The sequence below is a fragment of the Phalacrocorax carbo genome, unplaced genomic scaffold (genome assembly GCF_963921805.1).
Source record: "Phalacrocorax carbo unplaced genomic scaffold, bPhaCar2.1 SCAFFOLD_65, whole genome shotgun sequence".
Classification (NCBI taxonomy): domain Eukaryota; kingdom Metazoa; phylum Chordata; class Aves; order Suliformes; family Phalacrocoracidae; genus Phalacrocorax; species Phalacrocorax carbo.
Genome location: NW_026990413.1, coordinates 108,853 through 126,650, shown reverse-complemented (window position 1 = coordinate 126,650; position 17,798 = coordinate 108,853).

Sequence of the window (17,798 nt, the reverse complement as noted above, 5' to 3'; positions counted from 1 at the left end):
CCGGATCCGGTCCGGTTTTTGCGCGGCGGCCCCGATCCCGTACGGTTTTTGTGCGGCAGCCCGTTCCGCGGCCCGGAGCCGGTCCGGTTTTTGCACGGCGGCCCCGATCCGCTCCGGTTTTTGCGCGGCGGCCCGTTCCGTGGGCCGCATCCGCTCCGGTTTTTGCGCGGCGGCCCCGATCCGCTCCGGTTATTGCGCGGCGGCCCGTTCCGCGGGCCGGATCCGGTCCGGTTTTTGCGCGGTGGCCCCGATCCGCTCCGGTTTTTGCGCGGTGGCCCGTTCCGCGGGCCGGATCCGATCCGGTTTTTGCGCGGTGGCCCCGATCCGCTCCGGTTTTTGCGCGGCAGCCCGTTCCGCGGGCCGGATCCGCTCCGGTTTTTGCGCGGCGGTCCCGATCCGGTCCGGTTTTTGCGCGGCGGCCTGTTCCGCGGGCCGGATCCGCTCCGGTTTTTGAGCGGCGGCCCCGATCCAATCTGGTTTTTGCACGGCGGCCCGTTCCGCGGGCCGGATCCGGTCCGGTTTTTGCGCGGCGGCCCCGATCCGCTCCGGTTTTTGTGCCGCGGCCCGTTCCGCGGGCCGGATCCGCTCCGCTTTTTGCGCGGCGGCCCCGATCCGGTCCGGTTTTTGCGCGGCGGCCCGTTCCGCGGGCCGCATCCAGTCCGGTTTTTGCGCGGCGGCCCCGATACTGTCCGGTTTTTGCGCCGCGGCCCGTTCAGCGGGCCGGATCCGCTCCGGTTTTTGCGCGGCGGCCCCGATCCTGTCCGGTTTTTGCGCGGCGGCCCGTTCCGCGGGCCGCATCCGCTCCGGTTTTTGCGCGGCGGGCCGCATCCGCTCCGGTTTTTGCGCGGCGGCCCGTTCCGCGGGCCAAATCCGCTCCGGTTTTTCCGCGGCGGCCCCGAGCCGGTCCGGTTTTTGCGCGGCGGCCCGTTCCGCGGGCCGCATCCGCTCCGGTTTTTGCGAGGCGGGCCCGATCCGCTCCGGTTTTTGCGCGGCGGCCCCGATCCTGTCTGGTTTTTGCGCCGCGGCCCGTTCCGCGGGCCGGATCCGCTCCGGTTTTTGCGCGGCGGCCCCGATCCTGTCTGGTTTTTGCGCCGCGGCCCGTTCCGCGGGCCAGATCTGCTCCGGTTTTTGCGCGGCGGCACCGATCCGCTCCGGTTTTTGCGCGGCGGCCCGTTCCGCGGGCCGGATCCGCTCCGGTTTTTGCGCGGCGGCCCCGATCCGCTCCGGTTTTTGCGCGGCGGCACCGATCCGCTCCGGTTTTTGCGCGGCGGCCCGTTCCGCGGGCCGGATCCGCTCCGCTTTTTGCGGGGTGGCCCCGATCCGCTCCGGTTTTTGCGCGGCGGCCCGTTCCGCGGGCCGGATCCGGTCCGGTTTTTGCGCGGCGGCCCCGAGCCTGTCCGGTTTTTGCGCGGCGGCCCGTTCCGCGGGCCGGATCCGCTCCGGTTTTTGCGCGGCGGCCCCGAGCCGGTCCGGTTTTTGTGCCGCGGCCCTTTCTGCGGGCCGGATCCGCTCCGGTTTTTGCGCGGCGGCCCCGTTCCGCGGGCCGGATCCGCTCCGGTTTTTGCGCGGCGGCCCCGATCCGGTCCGGTTTTTGCGCGGCGGCCCGTTCCGCGGGCCGCATCCGCTCCGGTTTTTGCGCGGCGGCCCCGATCCGGTCCGATTTTTGCGCGGCGGCCCGTTCCGCGGGCCGGATCCGCTCCGGTTTTTGCGCGGCGGCCCCGATCCGGTCCGATTTTTGCGCCGCGGCCCGTTCCGCGGGCCGCATCCGCTCCGGTTTTTGCGCGGCGGCCCCGATCCGCTCCGGTTTTTGCGCGGTGGCCCGTTCCGCGGGCCGGATCCGCTCCGCTTTTTGCGCGGCGGCCCCGATCCGCTCCGGTTTTTGCGCGGCGGCCCGTTCCGCGGGCTGGATCCGCTCCGGTTTTTGCGCGGCGGCCCCGAGCCGGTCCGGTCTTTGCCCGGCGGCCCGTTCCGCGGGCCGGATCCGATCCGGTTTTTGCGCGGTGGCTCCGATCCGGTCCGGTTTTTGCGCGGCGGCCCCGATCCGGTCCGCTTTTTGCGCGGTCGCCCGTTCCGCGGGCCGGATCCGCTCCGGTTTTTGCGCGGCGGCCCCGATCCGCTACGGTTTTTGTGCGGCAGCCAGTTCCGCGGGCTGGATCCGGTCCGGTTTTTGCACGGCGTCCCCGATCCGCTCCGGTTTTTGCGCGGCGGCCCGTTCCGCGGGCCGGATCCGGTCCGGTTTTTGCGCGGCGGCCCCGATCCGGTCCGGTTTTTGCGCGGCGGCCCGTTCCGCCGGCCGGATCCGGTCCGGTTTTTGCGCGGCAGCCCCGATCCGCTCCGGTTTTTGCGCGGCGGCCCGTTCCGCGGGCCGGATCCGCTCCGGTTTTTGCGCGGCGGCCCGTTCCGCGGGCCGCATCCGCTCCGGTTTTTGCGCGGTGGCTCCGATCCGGTCCGGTTTTTGCGCGGCGGCCCGTTCCGGGGTCCGGATCCGGTCCGGTTTTTGCGCGGTGGCCCCGATCCGCTCCGGTTTTTGCGCGGCGGCCCGTTCCGCGGGCCGGATCCGCTCCGGTTTTTGCGCGGCGGCCCCGATCCGCTCCGGTTTTTGCGCGGCGGCCCGTTCCGCGGGCCGCATCCGCTCCGGTTTTTGCGCGGCGGCCCCGATCCACTCCGGTTTTTGCGCGGCGGCCCGTTCCGCGGGCCCCATCCGCTCCGGTTTTTGCGCGGCGGCCCCGATCCGGTCCGGTTTTTGCGCGGCGGCCCGTTCCGCGGGCCGGATCCGCTCCGGTTTTTGCGCGGCGGCCCCGATCCGCTCCGGTTTTTGCGCGGCGGCCCGTTCCGCGGGCCGGATCCGGTCCGGTTTTTGCGCGGCGGCCCCGATCCGCTCCGGTTTTTGCGCGGCAGCCCGTTCCGCGGGCCGCATCCGCTCCGGTTTTTGCGCGGCGGCCCCGATCCGCTCCGGTTTTTGCGCGGCGGCCCGTTCCGCGGGACGGATCCGCTCCGCTTTTTGCGCGGCGGCCCCGATCCGGTCCGGTTTTTCCGCGGCGGCCCGTTCCGCGGGCTGGATCCGCTCCGCTTTTTGCGCGGCGGCCCCGATCCGCTCCGGTTTTTGCGCGGCGGCCCGTTCTGCGGGCCGGATCCGGTCCGGTTTTTGCGCGGCGGGCCCGATCCGCTCCGGTTTTTGCGCGGCGGCCCGTTCCGCGGGCCGGATCCGCTCCGGTTTTTGCGCGGCGGCCCCGATCCTGTCTGGTTTTTGCGCCGCGGCCCGTTCCGCGGGCCGGATCTGCTCCGGTTTTTGCGCGGCGGCCCCGAGCCGGTCCGGTCTTTGCGCGGCGGCCCGTTCCGCGGGCCGGATCCGATCCGGTTTTTGCGCGGTGGCTCCGAGCCGGTCCAGTTTTTGTGCCGCGGCCCGTTCCGCGGGGCGCATCCGCTCCGGTTTTTGCGCGGCGGCCCCGATCCGGTCCGATTTTTGCGCGGTGGCCCGTTCCGCGGGCCGCATCCGCTCCGGTTTTTGCGCGGCGGCCCCGATACTGTCCGGTTTTTGCGCCGCGGCCCGTTCCGCGGGCCGGATCCGCTCCGGTTTTTGCGCGGCGGCCCCGATCCTGTCCGGTTTTTGCGCGGCGGCCCGTTCCGCGGGCCGCATCCGCTCCGGTTTTTGCGCGGTGGCTGCGATCCGCTCCGGTTTTTGCGCGGCGGCCCGTTCCGCGGGCCGGATCCGCTCCGCTTTTTGCGCGGCGGCCCCGATCCGGTCCGGTTTTTGCGCGGCGGCCCGTTCCGCGGGCCGCATCCATTCCGGTTTTTGCGCGGCGGGCCCGATCCGCTCCGGTTTTTGCGCGGCGGCCCGTTCCGCGGGCCGGATCCGGTCCGGTTTTTGCGCGGCGGCCCCGAGCCTGTCCGGTTTTTGCGCGGCGGCCCGTTCCGCGGGCCGGATCCGGTCCGGTTTTTGCGCGGCGGCCCCGAGCCGGTCCGGTTTTTGTGCCGCGGCCCGTTCCGCGGGCCGGATCCGGTCCGGTTTTTGCGCGGCGGCCCGTTCCGCGGGCCGGATCCGCTCCGGTTTTTGCGCGGCGGCCCCGATCCGGTCCGGTTTTTGCGCGGCGGCCCGTTCCGCGGGCCGGATCCGCTCCGGTTTTTGCGCGGCGGCCCCGATCCAGTACGGTTTTTGCGCGGCGGCCCGTTCCGCGGGCCGGATCCGCTCCGGTTTTTGCGCGGCGGCCCCGATCCAGTACGGTTTTTGTGCGGCAGCCCGTTCCGCGGCCCGGAGCCGGTCCGGTTTTTGCACGGCGGCCCCGATCCGCTCCGGTTTTTGCGCGGCGGCCCGTTCCGCGGGCCGGATCCGCTCTGGTTTTTGCGCGGCGGCCCCGATCCGCTCCGGTTTTTGCGCGGCGGCCCGTTCCGCGGGCCGGAGCCGGTCCGGTTTTTGCGCGGCGGCCCCGAGCCGGTCCGGTTTTTGCGCGGCGGCCCGTTCCGCGGGCCGGATCCGATCCGGTTTTTGCGCGGCGGCCCCGAGCCGGTCCGGTTTTTGTGCGGCGGCCCGTTCCGCGAGCCGGATCCGCTCCGGTTTTTGCGCGGCGGCCCCGATACGGTCCGGTTTTTCCGCGGCGGCCCGTTCCGCGGGCCGGATCCGCTCCGGTTTTTGCTCGGCGGACCCAATCCGCTCCGGTTTTTGCGCGGTGGCCCCGAGCCGGTCCGGTTTTTGCGCGGCAGCCCGTTCCGCGGGCCGCATCCGCTCCGGTTTTTGCGCGGCGGCCCCGATACGGTCCGGTTTTTGCGCCGCGGCCCGTTCCGCGGGCCGGATCCGCTCCGGTTTTTGCGCGGCGGCCCCGATCCCGTACGGTTTTTCCGCGGCGGCCCGTTCCGCGGGCCGGATCCGCTCCGGTTTTTGCGCGGCGGCCCCGATCCACTCCGGTTTTTGCGCGGCGGCCCGTTCCACGGGCCGGATCCGCTCCGGTTTTTGCGCGGTGGCTCCGATCCGGTCCGGTTTTTGCCCGGCGGCCCTTTCCGCGGGCCGGATCCGCTCCGGTTTTTGCGAGGCGGGCCCGATCCGCTCCGGTTTTTGCGCGGCGGCCCGTTCCGCGGGCCGGATCCGCTCCGCTTTTTGCGCGGCGGCCCCGAGCCTGTCTGGTTTTTGCGCCGCGGCCCGTTCCGCGGGCCGGATCTGCTCCGGTTTTTGCGCGGCGGCCCCGATCCGCTCCGGTTTTTGCGCGGCGGCCCGTTCCGCGGGCCGGATCCGCTCCGGTTTTTGCGCGGCGGCCCCGATACGGTCCGGTTTTTGCGCCGCGGCCCGTTCCGCGGTCCGGATCCGCTCCGGTTTTTGCGCGGCGGCCCCGATACGGTCCGGTTTTTGTGCGGCAGCCCGTTCCGCCGGCCGGATCCGGTCCGGTTTTTGCGCGGCAGCCCCGATCCGCTCCGGTTTTTGCGCGGCGGCCCGTTCCGCGGGCCGGATCCGCTCCGGTTTTTGCGCGGCGGCCCGTTCCGGGGTCCGGATCCGGTCCGCTTTTTGCGCGGTGGCCCCGATCCGCTCCGGTTTTTGCGCGGCGGCCCGTTCTGCGGGCCGGATCCGCTCCGGTTTTTGCGCGGCGGCCCCGATCCGCTCCGGTTTTTGCGCGGCGGCCCGTTCCGCGGGCCGCATCCGCTCCGGTTTTTGCGCGGCGGCCCCGATCCACTCCGGTTTTTGCGCGGCGGCCCGTTCCGCGGGCCCCATCCGCTCCGGTTTTTGCGCGGCGGCCCCGATCCGCTCCGGTTTTTGCGCGGCGGCCCGTTCCGCGGGCCGGATCCGCTCCGGTTTTTGCGCGGCGGCCCCGATCCGCTCCGGTTTTTGCGCGGCGGCCCGTTCCGCGGGCCGGATCCGGTCCGGTTTTTGCGCGGCGGCCCCGATCCGCTCCGGTTTTTGCGCGGCAGCCCGTTCCGCGGGCCGCATCCGCTCCGGTTTTTGCGCGGCGGCCCCGATCCGGTCCGGTTTTTGCGCGGCGGCCCGTTCCGCGGGACGGATCCGCTCCGCTTTTTGCGCGGCGGCCCCGATCCGGTCTGGTTTTTCCGCGGCGGCCCGTTCCGCGGGCTGGATCCGCTCCGCTTTTTGCGCGGCGGCCCCGATCCGCTCCGGTTTTTGCGCGGCGGCCCGTTCTGCGGGCCGGATCCGGTCCGGTTTTTGCGCGGCGGGCCCGATCCGCTCCGGTTTTTGCGCGGCGGCCCGTTCCGCGGGCCGGATCCGCTCCGGTTTTTGCGCGGCGGCCCCGATCCTGTCTGGTTTTTGCGCCGCGGCCCGTTCCGCGGGCCGGATCTGCTCCGGTTTTTGCGCGGCGGCCCCGAGCCGGTCCGGTCTTTGCGCGGCGGCCCGTTCCGCGGGCCGGATCCGATCCGGTTTTTGCGCGGTGGCTCCGAGCCGGTCCAGTTTTTGTGCCGCGGCCCGTTCCGCGGGGCGCATCCGCTCCGGTTTTTGCGCGGCGGCCCCGATCCGGTCCGATTTTTGCGCGGTGGCCCGTTCCGCGGGCCGCATCCGCTCCGGTTTTTGCGCGGCGGCCCCGATACTGTCCGGTTTTTGCGCCGCGGCCCGTTCCACGGGCCGGATCCGCTCCGGTTTTTGCGCGGCGGCCCCGATCCTGTCCGGTTTTTGCGCGGCGGCCCGTTCCGCGGGCCGCATCCGCTCCGGTTTTTGCGCGGTGGCTGCGATCCGCTCCGGTTTTTGCGCGGCGGCCCGTTCCGCGGGCCGCATCCGCTCCGGTTTTTGCGCGGCGGGCCCGATCCGCTCCGGTTTTTGCGCGGCGGCCCGTTCCGCGGGCCGGATCCGGTCCGGTTTTTGCGCGGCGGCCCCGAGCCTGTCCGGTTTTTGCGCGGCGGCCCGTTCCGCGGGCCGGATCCGCTCCGGTTTTTGCGCGGCGGCCCCGAGCCGGTCCGGTTTTTGTGCCGCGGCCCTTTCCGCGGGCCGGATCCGCTCCGGTTTTTGCGCGGCGGCCCGTTCCGCGGGCCGGATCCGCTCCGGTTTTTGCGCGGCGGCCCCGATCCGGTCCGATTTTTGCGCGGCGGCCCGTTCCGCGGGCCGCATCCGCTCCGGTTTTTGAGCGGCGGCCCCGATCCGGTCCGATTTTTGCGCGGCGGCCCGTTCCGCGGGCCGGATCCGCTCCGGTTTTTGCGCGGCGGCCCCGATCCGGTCCGATTTTTCCGCGGCGGCCCGTTCCGGGGGCCGCATCCGCTCTGGTTTTTGCGCGGCAGCCCCGATCCGATCCGGTTTTTGCGCGGTGGCCCGTTCCGCGGCCCGGATCCGCTCCGGTTTTTGCGAGGCGGGCCCGATCCGCTCCGGTTTTTGCGCGGCGGCCCGTTCCGCGGGCCGGATCCGCTCCGGTTTTTGCGCGGCGGCCCCGATCCAGTACGGTTTTTGTGCGGCAGCCCGTTCCGCGGCCCGGAGCCGGTCCGGTTTTTGCACGGCGGCCCCGATCCGCTCCGGTTTTTGCGCGGCGGCCCGTTCCGCGGGCCGGATCCGCTCTGGTTTTTGCGCGGCGGCCCCGAGCCGGTCCGGTTTTTGCGCGGCGGCCCGTTCCGCGGGCCGGAGCCGGTCCGGTTTTTGCGCGGCGGCCCCGAGCCGGTCCGGTTTTTGCGCGGCGGCCCGTTCCGCGGGCCGGATCCGATCCGGTTTTTGCGCGGCGGCCCCGAGCCGGTCCGGTTTTTGTGCGGCGGCCCGTTCCGCGAGCCGGATCCGCTCCGGTTTTTGCGCGGCGGCCCCGATACGGTCCGGTTTTTCCGCGGCGGCCCGTTCCGCGGGCCGGATCCGCTCCGGTTTTTGCTCGGCGGACCCAATCCGCTCCGGTTTTTGCGCGGTGGCCCCGAGCCGGTCCGGTTTTTGCGCGGCGGCCCGTTCCGCGGGCCGCATCCGCTCCGGTTTTTGCGCGGCGGCCCCGATACGGTCCGGTTTTTGCGCCGCGGCCCGTTCCGCGGGCCGGATCCGCTCCGGTTTTTGCGCGGCGGCCCCGATCCCGTACGGTTTTTGTGCGGCAGCCCGTTCCGCGGGCCGGATCCGCTCCGGTTTTTGCGCGGCGGCCCCGATCCACTCCGGTTTTTGCGCGGCGGCCCGTTCCACGGGCCGGATCCGCTCCGGTTTTTGCGCGGTGGCTCCGATCCGGTCCGGTTTTTGCCCGGCGGCCCGTTCCGCGGGCCGGATCCGCTCCGGTTTTTGCGAGGCGGGCCCGATCCGCTCCGGTTTTTGCGCGGCGGCCCGTTCCGCGGGCCGGATCCGCTCCGCTTTTTGCGCGGCGGCCCCGAGCCTGTCTGGTTTTTGCGCCGCGGCCCGTTCCGCGGGCCGGATCCGCTCCGGTTTTTGCGCGGCGGCCCCGATCCGCTCCGGTTTTTGCGCGGCGGCCCGTTCCGCGGGCCGGATCCGCTCCGGTTTTTGCGCGGCGGCCCCGATACGGTCCGGTTTTTGCGCGGCGCCTCGTTCCGCGGTCCGGATCCGCTCCGGTTTTTGCGCGGCGGCCCCGATCCGCTCCGGTTTTTGCGCGGCGGCCCGTTCCGCGGGCCGGATCCGCTCCGGTTTTTGCGCGGTGGCCCCGATCCGCTCCGGTTTTTGCGCGGCGGCCCGTTCCGCGGGCCGGATCCGGTCCGGTTTTTGCGCGGCGGCCCCAAGCCTGTCCGGTTTTTGCACGGCGGCCCGTTCCGCGGGCCGGATCCGCTCCGGTTTTTGCGCGGCGGCCCCGAGCTGGTCCGGTTTTTGTGCCGCGGCCCTTTCCGCGGGCCGGATCCGCTCCGGTTTTTGCGCGGCGGCCCGTTCCGCGGGCCGGATCCGATCCGGTTTTTGCGCCGCGGCCCCGATACTGTCCGGTTTTTGCGCCGCGGCCCGTTCCGCGGGCCGGATCCGCTCCGGTTTTTGCGCGGCGGCCCCGATCCTGTCCGGTTTTTGCGCGGCGGCCCGTTCCGCGGGCCGCATCCGCTCCGGTTTTTGCGCGGTGGCTGCGATCCGCTCCGGTTTTTGCGCGGCGGCCCGTTCCGCGGGCCGGATCCGCTCCGCTTTTTGCGCGGCGGCCCCGATCCGGTCCGGTTTTTGCGCGGCGGCCCGTTCCGCGGGCCGCATCCGCTCCGGTTTTTGCGCGGCGGGCCCGATCCGCTCCGGTTTTTGCGCGGCGGCCCGTTCCGCGGGCCGGATCCGGTCCGGTTTTTGCGCGGCGGCCCCGAGCCTGTCCGGTTTTTGCGCGGCGGCCCGTTCCGCGGGCCGGATCCGCTCCGGTTTTTGCGCGGCGGCCCCGAGCCGGTCCGGTTTTTGTGCCGCGGCCCTTTCCGCGGGCCGGATCCGCTCCGGTTTTTGCGCGGCGGCCCGTTCCGCGGGCCGGATCCGCTCCGGTTTTTGCGCGGCGGCCCCGATCCGGTCCGGTTTTTGCGCGGCGGCCCGTTCCGCGGGCCGGATCCGCTCCGGTTTTTGAGCGGCGGCCCCGATCCGGTCCGATTTTTGCGCGGCGGCCCGTTCCGCGGGCCGGATCCGCTCCGGTTTTTGCGCGGCGTCCCCGATCCGGTCCGATTTTTCCGCGGCGGCCCGTTCCGCGGGCCGGATCCGCTCCGGTTTTTGCGAGGCGGGCCCGATCCGCTCCGGTTTTTGCGCGGCGGCCCGTTCCGCGGGCCGGATCCGCTCCGGTTTTTGCGCGGCGGCCCCGATCCAGTACGGTTTTTGTGCGGCAGCCCGTTCCGCGGCCCGGAGCCGGTCCGGTTTTTGCACGGCGGCCCCGATCCGCTCCGGTTTTTGCGCGGCGGCCCGTTCCGCGGGCCGGATCCGCTCTGGTTTTTGCGCGGCGGCCCCGATCCGCTCCGGTTTTTGCGCGGCGGCCCGTTCCGCGGGCCGGAGCCGGTCCGGTTTTTGCGCGGCGGCCCCGAGCCGGTCCGGTTTTTGCGCGGCGGCCCGTTCCGCGGGCCGGATCCGATCCGGTTTTTGCGCGGCGGCCCCGAGCCGGTCCGGTTTTTGTGCGGCGGCCCGTTCCGCGAGCCGGATCCGCTCCGGTTTTTGCGCGGCGGCCCCGATACGGTCCGGTTTTTCCGCGGCGGCCCGTTCCGCGGGCCGGATCCGCTCCGGTTTTTGCTCGGCGGACCCAATCCGCTCCGGTTTTTGCGCGGTGGCCCCGAGCCGGTCCGGTTTTTGCGCGGCGGCCCGTTCCGCGGGCCGCATCCGCTCCGGTTTTTGCGCGGCGGCCCCGATACGGTCCGGTTTTTGCGCCGCGGCCCGTTCCGCGGGCCGGATCCGCTCCGGTTTTTGCGCGGCGGCCCCGATCCCGTACGGTTTTTGTGCGGCAGCCCGTTCCGCGGGCCGGATCCGCTCCGGTTTTTGCGCGGCGGCCCCGATCCACTCCGGTTTTTGCGCGGCGGCCCGTTCCACGGGCCGGATCCGCTCCGGTTTTTGCGCGGTGGCTCCGATCCGGTCCGGTTTTTGCCCGGCGGCCCGTTCCGCGGGCCGGATCCGCTCCGGTTTTTGCGAGGCGGGCCCGATCCGCTCCGGTTTTTGCGCGGCGGCCCGTTCCGCGGGCCGGATCCGCTCCGCTTTTTGCGCGGCGGCCCCGAGCCTGTCTGGTTTTTGCGCCGTGGCCCGTTCCGCGGGCCGGATCTGCTCCGGTTTTTGCGCGGCGGCCCCGATCCGCTCCAGTTTTTGCGCGGCGGCCCGTTCCGCGGGCCGGATCCGCTCCGGTTTTTGCGCGGCGGCCCCGATACGGTCCGGTTTTTGCGCCGCGGCCCGTTCCGCGGTCCGGATCCGCTCCGGTTTTTGCGCGGCGGCCCCGATCCGCTCCGGTTTTTGCGCGGCGGCCCGTTCCGCGGGCCGGATCCGCTCCGGTTTTTGCGCGGTGGCCCCGATCCGCTCCGGTTTTTGCGCGGCGGCCCGTTCCGCGGGCCGGATCCGGTCCGGTTTTTGCGCGGCGGCCCCGAGCCTGTCCGGTTTTTGCACGGCGGCCCGTTCCGCGGGCCGGATCCGCTCCGGTTTTTGCGCGGCGGCCCCGAGCTGGTCCGGTTTTTGTGCCGCGGCCCTTTCCGCGGGCCGGATCCGCTCCGGTTTTTGCGCGGCGGCCCGTTCCGCGGGCCGGATCCGATCCGGTTTTTGCGCCGCGGCCCCGATCCGGTCCGGTTTTTGCGCGGCGGCCCGTTCCACGGGCCGCATCCGCTCCGGTTTTTGCGCGGCGGCCCCGATCCGGTCCGATTTTTGCGCGGCGGCCCGTTCCGCGGGCCAGATCCGCTCCGGTTTTTGCGCGGCGGCCCCGATCCGCTCCGGTTTTTGCGCGGCGGCCCGTTCCGCGGGCCGCATCCGCTCCGGTTTTTGCGCGGCGGCCCCGATCCGCTCCGGTTTTTGCGCGGTGGCCCGTTCCGCGGGCCGGATCCCCTCCGCTTTTTGCGCGGCGGCCCCGATCCGCTCCGGTTTTTGCGCGGCGGCCCGTTCCGCGGGCTGGATCCGCTCCGGTTTTTGCGCGGCGGCCCCGAGCCGGTCCGGTCCTTACGCGGCGGCCCGTTCCGCGGGCCGGATCCGATCCGGTTTTTGCGCGGTGGCTCCGATCCGGTCCGGTTTTTGCGCGGCGGCCCCGATCCGGTCCGATTTTTGCGCGGTGGCCCGTTCCGCGGGCCGGATCCGCTCCGGTTTTTGCGCGGCGGCCCCGATCCGCTCCGGTTTTTGTGCGGCAGCCAGTTCCGCGGGCTGGATCCGGTCCGGTTTTTGCGCGGCGGCCCCGATACGGTCCGGTTTTTGCGCGGCGGCCCGTTCCGCGGGCCGGATCCGCTCCGGTTTTTGCGCGGTGGCCCCGATCCGGTCCGGTTTTTGCGCGGCGGCCCGTTCCGCGGGCCGGATCCGCTCCGGTTTTTGCGCGGCGGCCCCGATCCCGTACGGTTTTTGTGCGGCAGCCCGTTCCGCGGGCCCCGATCCGCTCCGGTTTTTGCGCAGCGGCCCCGTTCCGCTCCGGTTTTTGCGCGGCGGCCTGTTCCGCAAGCTGGATCCGCTCCGGTTTTTGCGCGGTGGCCCCGATCCGCTCCGGTTTTTGCGCGGCGGCCCCGAGCCGGTCCAGTTTTTGTGCCGCGGCCCTTTCCGCGGGCCGGATCCGCTCCGGTTTTTGCGCGGCGGCCCGTTCCGCGGGCCGGATCCGCTCCGGTTTTTGCGCGGCGGCCCCGATCCGCTCCGGTTTTTGCGCGGCGGCCCGTTCCGCGGGCCGCATCCGCTCCGGTTTTTGCGCGGCGGCCCCGATCCGGTCCGATTTTTGCGCGGCGGCCCGTTCCGAGGGCCGGATCCGCTCTGGTTTTTGCGCGGCGGCCCCGATCCGATCCGGTTTTTGCGCGGTGGCCCGTTCCGTGGGCCGCATCCAGTCCGGTTTTTGCGCGGCGGCCCCGAGCCGGTCCGGTCTTTGCGCGGCGGCCTGTTCCGCGGGCCGGATCCGATCCGGTTTTTGCGCGGCAGCCCCGACCCGGTCCGGTTTTTGCGCGGCCGCCCGTTCCGCGGGCCGGATCCGCTCCGGTTTTTGCGCGGCAGCCCCGACCCTGTCCGGTTTTTGCGCGGCGGCCCGTTCCGCGGGCCGGATCCGCTCCAGTTTTTGCGCGGCGGCCCCGAGCCTGTCCGATTTTTGCGCGGTGGCCCGTTCCGCGGGCCGGATCCGGTCCGGTTTTTGCGCGGCGGCCCCGAGCCTGTCCGGTTTTTGTGCGGCAGCCCGTTCCGCGGGCCGGATCCGCTCCGGTTTTTGCGCGGCGGCCCCGATCCACTCCGGTTTTTGCGCGGCGGCCCGTTCCACGGGCCGGATCCGCTCCGGTTTTTGCGCGGTGGCTCCGATCCGGTCCGGTTTTTGCGCGGCGGCCCGTTCCGTGGGCCGCATCCAGTCCGGTTTTTGCGCCGCGGCCCGTTCTGCGGGCCGGATCCGCTCCGGTTTTTGCGCGGCGGCCCCGATCCTGTCCGGTTTTTGCGCGGCGGCCCGTTCCGCGGGCCGGATCCACTCCGCTTTTTGAGCGGCGGCCCCGATCCGCTGCGGTTTTGCGCGGCGGCCCGTTCCGCGGGCCGGATCCGGTCCGGTTTTTGCGCGGCGGCCCCGATCCCGTACGGTTTTTGTGCGGCAGCCCGTTCCGCGGCCCGGAGCCGGTCCGGTTTTTGCACGGCGGCCCCGATCCGCTCCGGTTTTTGCGCGGCGGCCCCGATCCTGTCCGGTTTTTGCGCGGCGGCCCGTTCCGCGGGCCGGATCCGCTCCGGTTTTTGCGCGGCGGGCCCGATCCGCTCCGGTTTTTGCGCGGCGGCCCGTTCCGCGGGCCGCATCCGGTCCGGTTTTTGCGCGGCGGCCCCGAGCCTGTCCGGTTGTTGCGCGGCGGCCCGTTCCGCGGGCCGGATCCGCTCCGGTTTTTGCGCGGCGGCCCCGAGCCGGTCCGGTTTTTGTGCCGCGGCCCGTTCCGCGGGCCGGATCCGCTCCGGTTTTTGCGCGGCGGCCCGTTCCGCGGGCCGGATCCGCTCCGCTTTTTGCGCGGCGGCCCCGATCCGGTCCGGTTTTTGCGCGGCGGCCCCGATCCGGTCCGGTTTTTGCGCGGTGGCCCCGATCCGCTCCGGTTTTTGCGCGGCAGCCCGTTCCGCGGGCCGCATCCGGTCCGGTTTTTGCGCGGCGGCCCCGATCCGGTCCGATTTTTGCGCGGCGGCCCGTTCCGCGGGCCGGATCCGCTCCGCATTTTGCGCGGCGGCCCCGATCCGGTCCGATTTTTGCGCGGCGGCCCGTTCCGCGGGCCGGATCCGCTCCGCTTTTTGCGCGGCGGCCCCGATCCACTCTGGTTTTTGCGCGGCGGCCCGTTCCGCGGGCCGGATCCGCTCTGGTTTTTGCGCGGTGGCTCCGATCCGGTCCGGTTTTTGCGCGGTGGCCTGTTCCGCGGGCCGCATCCAGTCCGGTTTTTGCGCGGCGGCCCCGAATCGGTCCGGTTTTTGCGCGGCGGCCCGTTCCGCGGGACGGATCCGCTCCGGTTTTTGCGCGGCGGCCCCGATCCGCTCCGGTTTTTGTGCGGCGGCCCGTTCCGCGGGCCGGATCCGGTCCGGTTTTTGCGAGGCGGGCCCGATCCGCTCCGGTTTTTGCGCGGCAGCCCGTTCCGCGGGCCGGATCCGCTCCGGTTTTTGCGCGGCGGCCCCGATCCTGTCTGGTTTTTGCGCCGCGGCCCGTTCCGCGGGCCGGATCTGCTCCGGTTTTTGCGCGGCGGCCCCGATCCTGTCCGGTTTTTGCGCGGCGGCCCGTTCCGCGGGCCGGATCCGCTCCGGTTTTTGTGCGGCGGCCCCGATACGGTCCGGTTTTTGCGCCGCGGCCCGTTCTGCGGGCCGGATCCGCTCCGGTTTTTGCGCGGCGGCCCCGATCCGCTCCGGTTTTTGCGCGGCGGCCCGTTCCGCGGGCCGGATCCGCTCCGGTTTTTGCGCGGTGGCCCCGATCCGCTCCGGTTTTTGCGCGGCGGCCCGTTCCGCGGGCCGGATCCGGTCCGGTTTTTGCGCGGCGGCCCCGAGCCTTTCCGGTTTTTGCGCGGCGGCCCGTTCCGCGGGCCGCATCCGCTCCGGTTTTTGCGCGGCGGCCCCGAGCCGGTCCGGTTTTTGTGCCGCGGCCCTTTCCGCGGGCCGGATCCGCTCCGCTTTTTGCGCGGCGGCCCCGTTCCGCGGGCCGGATCCGCTCCGGTTTTTGCGCGGCGGCCCCGATCCGGTCCGGTTTTTGCGCGGCGGCCCGTTCCGCGGGCCGCATCCGGTCCGGTTTTTGCGCGGCGGCCCCGATCCGGTCCGATTTTTGCGCGGCGGCCCGTTCCGCGGGCCGGATCCGCTCCGGTTTTTGCGCGGCGGCCCCGATCCGGTCCGATTTTTGCGCGGCGGCCCGTTCCGCGGGCCGGATCCGCTCCGGTTTTTGCGCGGCGGCCCCGATCCTGTCCGGTTTTTGCGCGGTGGCCCGTTCCGCGGGCCGGATCCGCTCCGGTTTTTGCGCGGCGGCCCCGATCCGCTCCGGTTTTTGCGCGGCGGCCCGTTCCGCGGGCTGGATCCGCTCCGGTTTTTGCGCGGCGGCCCCGAGCCGGTCCGGTCTTTGCGCGGCGGCCCGTTCCGTGGGCCGCATCCAGTCCGGTTTTTGCGCCGCGGCCCGTTCTGCGGGCCGGATCCGCTCCGGTTTTTGCGCGGCGGCCCCGATCCTGTCCGGTTTTTGCGCGGCGGCCCGTTCCGCGGGCCGGATCCACTCCGCTTTTTGAGCGGCGGCCCCGATCCGCTGCGGTTTTGCGCGGCGGCCCGTTCCGCGGGCCGGATCCGGTCCGGTTTTTGCGCGGCGGCCCCGATCCCGTACGGTTTTTGTGCGGCAGCCCGTTCCGCGGCCCGGAGCCGGTCCGGTTTTTGCACGGCGGCCCCGATCCGCTCCGGTTTTTGCGCGGCGGCCCCGATCCTGTCCGGTTTTTGCGCGGCGGCCCGTTCCGCGGGCCGCATCCACTCCGGTTTTTGCGCGGCGGGCCCGATCCGCTCCGGTTTTTGCGCGGCGGCCCGTTCCGCGGGCCGCATCCGGTCCGGTTTTTGCGCGGCGGCCCCGAGCCTGTCCGGTTGTTGCGCGGCGGCCCGTTCCGCGGGCCGGATCCGCTCCGGTTTTTGCGCGGCGGCCCCGAGCCGGTCCGGTTTTTGTGCCGCGGCCCGTTCCGCGGGCCGGATCCGCTCCGGTTTTTGCGCGGCGGCCCGTTCCGCGGGCCGGATACGCTCCGGTTTATGCGCGGCGGCCCCGATCCGGTCCGGTTTTTGCGCGGCGGCCCCGATCCGGTCCGGTTTTTGCGCGGTGGCCCCGATCCGCTCCGGTTTTTGCGCGGCAGCCCGTTCCGCGGGCCGCATCCGGTCCGGTTTTTGCGCGGCGGCCCCGATCCGGTCCGATTTTTGCGCGGCGGCCCGTTCCGCGGGCCGGATCCGCTCCGCTTTTTGCGCGGCGGCCCCGATCCGGTCCGATTTTTGCGCGGCGGCCCGTTCCGCGGGCCGGATCCGCTCCGCTTTTTGCGCGGCGGCCCCGATCCACTCTGGTTTTTGCGCGGCGGCCCGTTCCGCGGGCCGGATCCGCTCTGGTTTTTGCGCGGTGGCTCCGATCCGGTCCGGTTTTTGCGCGGTGGCCTGTTCCGCGGGCCGCATCCAGTCCGGTTTTTGCGCGGCGGCCCCGAATCGGTCCGGTTTTTGCGCGGCGGCCCGTTCCGCGGGACGGATCCGCTCCGGTTTTTGCGCGGCGGCCCCGATCCGCTCCGGTTTTTGTGCGGCGGCCCGTTCCGCGGGCCGGATCCGGTCCGGTTTTTGCGAGGCGGGCCCGATCCGCTCCGGTTTTTGCGCGGCAGCCCGTTCCGCGGGCCGGATCCGCTCCGGTTTTTGCGCGGCGGCCCCGATCCTGTCTGGTTTTTGCGCCGCGGCCCGTTCCGCGGGCCGGATCTGCTCCGGTTTTTGCGCGGCGGCCCCGATCCTGTCCGGTTTTTGCGCGGCGGCCCGTTCCGCGGGCCGGATCCGCTCCGGTTTTTGTGCGGCGGCCCCGATACGGTCCGGTTTTTGCGCCGCGGCCCGTTCTGCGGGCCGGATCCGCTCCGGTTTTTGCGCGGCGGCCCCGATCCGCTCCGGTTTTTGCGCGGCGGCCCGTTCCGCGGGCCGGATCCGCTCCGGTTTTTGCGCGGTGGCCCCGATCCGCTCCGGTTTTTGCGCGGCGGCCCGTTCCGCGGGCCGGATCCGGTCCGGTTTTTGCGCGGCGGCCCCGAGCCTTTCCGGTTTTTGCGCGGCGGCCCGTTCCGCGGGCCGGATCCGCTCCGGTTTTTGCGCGGCGGCCCCGAGCCGGTCCGGTTTTTGTGCCGCGGCCCTTTCCGCGGGCCGGATCCGCTCCGCTTTTTGCGCGGCGGCCCCGTTCCGCGGGCCGGATCCGCTCCGGTTTTTGCGCGGCGGCCCCGATCCGGTCCGGTTTTTGCGCGGCGGCCCGTTCCGCGGGCCGCATCCGGTCCGGTTTTTGCGCGGCGGCCCCGATCCGGTCCGATTTTTGCGCGGCGGCCCGTTCCGCGGGCCGGATCCGGTCCAGTTTTTGCGCGGCGGCCCCGATCCGGTCCGATTTTTGCGCGGCGGCCCGTTCCGCGGGCCGCATCCGCTCCGGTTTTTGCGCGGCGGCCCCGATCCTGTCCGGTTTTTGCGCGGTGGCCCGTTCCGCGGGCCGGATCCGCTCCGGTTTTTGCGCGGCGGCCCCGATCCGCTCCGGTTTTTGCGCGGCGGCCCGTTCCGCGGGCTGGATCCGCTCCGGTTTTTGCGCGGCGGCCCCGAGCCGGTCCGGTCTTTGCGCGGCGGCCCGTTCCGCGGGCCGGATCCGATCCGGTTTTTGCGCGGTGGCTCCGATCCGGTCCGGTTTTTGCGCGGCGGCCCCGATCCGGTCCGCTTTTTGCGCGGTGGCCCGTTCCGCGGGCCGGATCCGCTCCGGTTTTTGCGCGGCGGCCCCGATCCGGTCCGGTTTTTGTGCGGCAGCCAGTTCCGCGGGCTGGATCCGGTCCGGTTTTTGCACGGCGGCCCCGATCCGCTCCGGTTTTTGCGCGGCGGCCCGTTCCGCGGGCCGGATCCGGTCCGGTTTTTGCGCGGCGGCCCTGATCCGGTCCGGTTTTTGCGCGGCGGCCCGTTCCGCCGGCCGGATCCGGTCCGGTTTTTGCGCGGCAGCCCCGATCCGCTCCGGTTTTTGCGCGGCGGCCCGTTCCGCGGGCCGGATCCGCTCCGCTTTTTGCGCGGCGGCCCGTTCCGCGGGCCGCATCCGCTCCGGTTTTTGCGCGGTGGCCCCGATCCGCTCCGGTTTTTGCGCGGCGGCCCGTTCCGCGGGCCCCATCCGCTCCGGTTTTTGCGCGGTGGCTCCGATCCGGTC